Source organism: Mirounga leonina, unplaced genomic scaffold, assembly GCF_011800145.1.
Source record: "Mirounga leonina isolate KUSES-001 unplaced genomic scaffold, KU_Mleo_1.0 Mir_82, whole genome shotgun sequence".
Taxonomy (NCBI): Eukaryota; Metazoa; Chordata; class Mammalia; order Carnivora; family Phocidae; genus Mirounga; species Mirounga leonina.
The window spans coordinates 40773463-40780861 of NW_023270825.1; the positions used below are offsets into that span (position 1 = coordinate 40773463).

The 7399-nt window shown below is 39.3% G+C and overlaps 1 protein-coding gene across 1 annotated transcript in view; it reads left to right on the forward strand.

Moving 5' to 3' along the window:
* ARMH4 (armadillo like helical domain containing 4) overlaps nt 1–7399 on the forward strand; it is a 228843-nt gene that overhangs the window by 12030 nt on the left and 209414 nt on the right. The gene's annotated exons all lie outside the window — the stretch shown is intronic.

Here is a 7399-nt window from a genome sequence, read left to right on the forward strand (position 1 = left end):
GTAAGGGAATCTTGTATTAAGGTTCTTTTGCCGTGTGGAACCAAGTTCTATAAAATTTTCTTTGACCAAATTGACCTGATCTTCCTTAAGTCAGAGCTTTGTTTCTCTTTCTTGACCTGTCAGTAAAATAAGAAAATGCTGTTTAATCCCTGTGCATTTATGCTTTTTGTCCACCCTCATGTTGGAAATGTTCAGGAAACTGATACCAAATCATGAGATATTTGAAACCATCTACTATAAAGTTTCTACCAGAAACTTTCCTTTTCATCGTCTAGGTATGTGTTCCTATTTCTAAGACCTGTGTTTCTCTAAAATCCAGGGAAAAAAAGTTTTCATCAATAACCATCATGCCCTACAGCTTCATTCTCCATTTTGCTTTATAACAGAAATCTCATCTCTTGAAACCCTTTAACTGTCTCTGTTATGTTCTCTTTTACTAAATCCAAATAAGTGATTCTCAAATTTTAGTGTATTCACAAGCATCACACCAGATACTTGTTCAGAATCCAAATCCTGGGCCTCACGTCAGACCTTGTAAATTCAGATCTGTGGAGAATTCTTAGTTCTTTGAATCGGATGGAAAAACCGTTATGCATTCCCACTGTCATCTAGATTCTCTTCCTCATAGTCTTATATAGATTAGCCTTTTTACTTTGTTTCAATTATTAGCATCTCAGAAGTTTTTTTCTGCTAATTATTGACATCTATAGTTTTTCTCCTAAATTCACTGATTGGAGATCTTATCCACCAGATCTCTAGGAAACTGTCCTAGATTCCCTTCCTTGTTTATCAGAATTTATCTTCCTCCCCCTTCCCAAAGTACACATTTGAAGTTCAGGGTGTGTGTGTGTATTACACACAGTATATGTATTCATATTAAAGCATGCACACATGGGGCACCTGCCTGTCTCAGTTGGTAGAGCATACATCTCTTGATCTCACGGTTGTAAGTTCGAGCCCCCCATTGGGTGTAGAGATTACTTAAAAATAAAATCTTTTTTTGTTGTTAAAGATTTTATTTATTTGACAGAGAGAGACACAGCAGGAGAGGGAACACAAGCAGGGGGAGCGGGAGAGGGAGAAGCAGGCTCTCTGCTGAGCAGGAAACCCGATGTGGGGCTCGATTCCAGGACATGACCTGAGCCGAAGGCAGACACTTAACGACTGAGCCACCCAGGCACCCCCAAAAATAAAATCTTTAAAAAACAAACCCCACTTGGGGCGCCTGGGTGGCTCAGTTGGTTAAGCGACTGCCTTCAGCTCAGGTCATGATCCCAGGGTCCTGGGATCGAGTCCCGCGTCGGGCTCTCTGCTCCGTGGGGAGCCTGCTTCTCCCTCTCCCACTCCCCCTGCTTGTGTTCCCTCTCGCTGTGTCTCTCTCTGTCAAATAAATAAATAAAATCTTTAAAAAAAAAAAAAAAAAAACCCCACAAAAGTTCATTATGCTACTTCTTTTTTTTTAAGATTTTATTGAGCCTGAGCTGGGGGGCTGGGAGAGGAAGAATCAGGCTCCCTGCTAAGCAGTCTCAGCCAGTCTGTCTCAGGACCAGCCAGTCTCAGGACCAGCCAGTCTCAGGACCCCGGTATCATGACCTGAGCCAAGGGCAGACCCTTAACCAGTTGAGCCGCCCAGGCACCCCGTACTTCTTTTTTACCAAAAGACCTACATTGGTACCTGTTAATGTTACCAAAGAAGCCTGAAGAAGATTTTCACTTTTACCAAAAAAGGGCAAAAAGCAAAAATTGTTCAGTGTGTTTTGCAGCAAGCTGTTAGCATGTACCCTGACAGGGAGAGTGGCAGTGCAAGGCTCCTTCCCTGAGAACTACACTGCATCAAGCCGCCATACCTTTGAATGTGTCTGTGAGCTTCTGCCTTTTATCTCCATATATTTTGTGCATCTGTTAGCAAGATGCATGCTAAAGTATCAGAAAGGATTAAGAAAGGTTATTTTTGGGGCTTGGGAATGGTCAAAAATTTTTCAATATAAATTGTAATTTCTTCACTTTATGCCATTTTGGCTTATGAAAGGTTTCATAGGAACCTTCTACTTCTACTTTTCTAGATGGCAGGGGAAAGCTGTACCTTGCTAATGATTTTTAAATGTTTTCCCCACTGGGTAAAGAATGTATCTTATTTAACTTGTTTATATATATATATATTTTTTTAAAGATTTTATTTATTTGAGAGAGAGAGAATGAGAGAGAGAGAGCACATGTGAGTGGGGAGGGTCAGAGGGAGAAGCAGACTCCCTGCCGAGAAGGGAGCCCGATGCGGGACTCGATCCCGGGACTCCAGGATCATGACCTGAGCCGAAGGCAGTCGCTTAACCAACTGAGCCACCCAGGCGCCCTAACTTGTTTATATTTAATCTTTCCTGGCAATATGATACGTTATAGGCATCCAGATGTTTGTATTCAATCTTGTTATCACTTGGTTGCTACTGACTCAAACCAGCCAGTCTACTAAAGGTGATAGGTTATTGTCTTTATGCCTCCAGTTCTTGTATACCATTTCACTTTCTCTAAATTATTAGTATTTCCTTGATGCTTTTTTTTTTTTTTAAAGATCTTATTTGTTGGAGAGGGAGGAAGAGGGAGAAAGAATCTGAAGCAGACTCTGTGCCCTGAGCACAGAACCCTGGGGCTCCACTCCACGACCACGAGATCATGACCTGAGCTGTGACCAAGAGTGGGACACTTAGCCGACTGAGCCATCCAAGCGCCTGTTCTTGGTGGTGTCTTAAGAATAATCCTCTCAGCATACATGGGTCTTGAAGCCTTGTTGGCTTTTCCTGGTTAAAAGTTTTTAATAATTCCCTTTCCCATATGGATTATTAGTTGAACTCCCTACTTAAATGAATCTTCCTAAAATTCTGTTTCCACATAATGAAAATCAAAGTTCAAATCATACACTTCATACACTTCAAAAACTCAAGATGTGTAAGGACCCTTGCTATTCAACAACTTTTATGTATTAACCACAGTACACCGGCTTTTACTTTTTAAAAGAGTTGGGTGTTTGGGGCGCCTGGGTGGCTCAGATGGTTAAGCATCTGCCTTCGGCTCAGGTCATGATCCCAGGGTCCTGGGAATGAGCCCTGCATCAGGAGCCTGCTTCTCCCTCTCCTTCTACTGCTCCCCCTGCTTGTGCTCTCATTCTCTCTGTAAAATAAATACAATCTATAAAAAGTTAAAAAAATAAGAGAGTTGGGTGTTTATGGAGTGGAAGGATACATAGAAATATGGTGGTTACCTCTTGAAAGGGGTGGTATAGTTTAAGAAGATACTTAGTTTTGTTTATTTGAATTGTCTGTTCAAATATTTGCCCATTTTTGTTTTGTTTTTAGAGGGAGAGGGAGAATCTTAAGTGCTGGAGCCCACAGGGGGCTCAGTCTCACAATCCCAAGATCATGACCTGAGTGGAAATCAAGAGTGGGACACTTTGAGCCACCCAGTTGCCCCCAATATTTGCCCATTTTTGGATTGTTTTCTTATTGTTGGAATTTTGAGAGTTCTTTATACATTCTGGACACATGTCCTGTGTCAGGTGATTTGCAAATATTTTCCCCTTATAGTTTGTCTTTGTTTTTTTTCATTGTTTTGAGGAGAGCAGCAGCTTTCAATTGTGGTGAAATTGAGTATTTATGTATCATGTTTTTGGTATGGTATCTGAGAACCCTTTTTTAAAACAGTCTCAGAGATCTTGTTTTCTTCCTAGAAAGTTCTAGTTGAGGTACGTTTTGGTGTATGATCACTTTGACTTATGTATTTGGTACAACTTATGATTTGGTTTTTGGTGTTTATTTTTGCATGTGGATGTCTAGTTGTCCTGGCACCATTTGTGAAAAAGCACTATCCTTCTCCACTGATTTACCTTTTCACTTTTGTTAATTGACCATTATTGTGAGTCTCTTTTTAGACTTCCTCTGTTCCATTAATATCTATTACATGAACTTTATAGTAAGTGTTCAGACCAGGTGGTGTGGTCCTTGTCTTCTTATTCAAAATTGTTTGGGCTATTCTAATTCCTTTTCCCGTATAAATTTTAGAAAGAGCTTGTTGATTTCCTATCTCCCCCCCCCCCCCAAAAAAAAAGAGCCTCTTGTAAACTGGGTTTTACATCATATCTAGAGATCAGGTTAGGGAAAATTGACAGTACTGAGACTTCTAATAAGTTTATGTAGTTCATTGTTGGTATCACCTGTATTTTTATAATTTTCCACATTGAGTCTTACACAAATTTAAATTTCTACCTAAGTATTCCTGTTTTTGATGCCATTTTAAATGGGACATAATCCTTACTTTATAGATGAGGAAATTAATTTACCAAAGGTGACACTATTATATGACAAAGCTCATTTGAAACTGACATGGGCTTTAAACTGCTATCCTGGTTTTAATTAGGATGTTAATTTTCTTATTCTGAAGCTGTTGTGATTAGTGGTAGCAGAGAAGCCCTTCTTTTATTAAGAAAACTATTACAATAGTGCTTCTGTTAAAAAAAATTAATCCCCCAGAGTTTATGTATTTTCGGAGTTTGGGATTTCCAGAGCTGTCCCAAATCATAAACCATGTTCATCATTAGAAGCCCACAATGAATACAGTTGTGATCCAGTGTTTGAGAGAGAGGGTCAGAGGGAGAAAGAGGATCTTAAACAAGCTCCACCCTCAGCAGGGGGCCCAGTGCAGAACTTGATCTCAAGACCCAGAGGATCATGACCTGAGCCAAAATCAAGAGTTGGTGTTTAACTGACTGAGCCACCTAAGCTCCCCTCAGTGTTTTTAAATAGTATGCCTTATCTTCCAGTTAACTAGGATTATTTTAATTTCAATTATTTATTATAAATTCATTTTTTAAAAATTTGTACCTTTAAGCGTTTGAATGCCTACTGTGTGGCTGCTCACACCCAGTGGAGATACCAAGATGATTTCTCAAACAACTTCCATGGGCAGGGAAGGGGGGGTACTCTTAATTTATTACAGTGAGCACCATAATAGATGCATACACATGACAGTGGTAGAACAAAGGCTTTACTTGGTTGGGATAAGAATAGCTGCACTCATACACACTTCATGTTTTGGAGTTCCCTTTTTAAAAAGAAAATAGTTTGGGGCGCCTGGGTGGCTCAGTCGTTAAGCGTCTGCCTTCGGCTCGGGTCATGATCCCAGGGTTCTGGGATCGAGCCCCGCATCAGGCTCCCTGCTCCGCGGGAAGCCTGCTTCTCCCTCTCCTGCTCCCCCTACTTGTGTTCCCTCTCTCGCTGTGTCTCTCTCTGTCAAATAAATAAATAAAATCTTAAAAAAAAAAAAAAAGTTGGACAACTTTTATGGGAAACACATAAAGGACTGAGGGAGAAATCTGACAATCATTTTAGAAAGCTTTCTTTGGCAGGTGGTACAAGTTCTTAAGAAAAACCACATAATAATCTAGGCATTGCAAATACAATATGGGTAATGGTAGAGTGCGAAAGTAAAAAGATCAAGTCTGGGTTCCATTTCCAAAGGTCAGGAATTCAGTAGAGAAATACCTGATTGAGTGTTCTACATTAAGATTTGATTTTCATTTGTGGATTTTCTCTAGTTTCTTAATAGCATCTGGATAAGTGAGTTTTTACAAAATAAGAAAATATTAATTCTTAATCTTAATTTGAAGTGCAAAACATATTGATGACCTACACAGCTTGATTTTTGTCATTTATTTTTCAGGTCCCTTTATGAATGATGGAAATAGAAGCAAATGGATAGGCTTATCAGATAAGTGCTTTAATAGTCTAAATATATTTTATTATTTGTAATCTCTGAACCAAAACTTTGTTCTTTAAAACATTTTTTATTTCTCTTTTTAGGTAATACCAAGAAGGTTTACAGTAATAAGGTACTGGATTTTTTTTTTTTTTTTTTTTTTTTAAGATTTTTATGTACTTACTTGAGAGAGGATAGCAAGAGAGAGCACAAGCAGGGAGAAGAGGGAGGAGCAGGGTCCCTGTTCACAGCTAGATGGAGGGCTTGATCCCGGGACCCTGAGATCATGACCTGAGCTGAAAGCAGACGCTTAACCAACTGAGCCACCCAGGCACTCTGGTTCTGTTACCTTTTCTGAAAATAAATTTGTAGTCTTTTTTTTTGTAAGATTTTATTTCTGAGAGAGAGAGCACAAGCAGGCAGAGCGACAGGCAGAGGGAGAAGCAGGCTCCCCGCTGAGCAAGGAGCCATATGTGGGACTTGATTCATGACCTGAGCCTAAGGCAGATGTTTGACTGAGCCACCCAGGTGTCCTTGTAGTCTTATCAAAGTAAAATGTACCAGCTTTCCCCCTCACCCCCCAAGGCTAATTGTATTTCTGCAGTGCAGTTACAGTGCCCCCACTGTTGAGCCTAGATATCAGTCCTGTATAGAATATGTATAAAAGTCAACTGCCTCATAATAGCTGAAGAACCAGGTGTATCTGGTTATACAGTTTTAGATTTATCTGATGTTAGGGCATCTATAGTTTTAGGTGGCTTTAGCTGTTCAAATTTAGGTTTCTTTAGAGCCAGTGTCTATTCTTTTAAAGGGCTATTAGCTATATATACTATTGTGATTTTTTTTTTTTAAGTAAGCTATGCCCAGCTTGGGGTTTGAACTCACAACCCTGAGATCAAGAGTCACATGCTCTACCACCTGAGCCAGCCAGGTGCCCCTATACTGATGTGAATTTAAAAAACAAAAAAAAAATAAAAACACACAGTAGAATATTTATGTGCCGTTCATACTTTGGAAATGTATAGAATGGCCATTAGATTGGCTTAGGGAGCTTAGGGATAGTCAGCTTATTGATTGTATAGATAGACCCAATTTAATATTGTTTAGGTGTTTGTCATTCTTAAATATGTAAGTTGTAAAATGTAGTACGTAATTTTACGTAAAAGCCGTGAAAATGACATAATAGTTTTGAGTTGTTTGTATAGTAGTTAGCTATTCATGTATAATGATTTGCTATTTGAACTTCACAGATGTTCAAAGTCCAGCAGTATCCTGCTGCCAAACTCAATGAGTAAATTACATTCTTAGGAAAGTGACAGTTGGAGTGATAGTGGCGTGAGCCCAGTAAAGGGTGTGTATACCTGGCATACTTGGCCTGAGTTACAAATGGTTTCTTCTCTGAGTACTACTGTTCAGGTTATGACAGTTCTTGTAGGCCTCAATACTGACTATATTCTAACTTCTTGTTTAGCATAAATTGTGGGTATTTTAATTGAATGGGTATTTTAATTGAACTTTTTACAGATCAAGAAATTTTTTAAGTGACAGGATAGGTCCTTAAATCCACTCCTCACCACAATGAAAGGGGGAAAAAATTCTTCACTCTCCAACCTAAAAACATCTTTCTTGTGTGTCACACTTAAAAGTGGCTGATGAC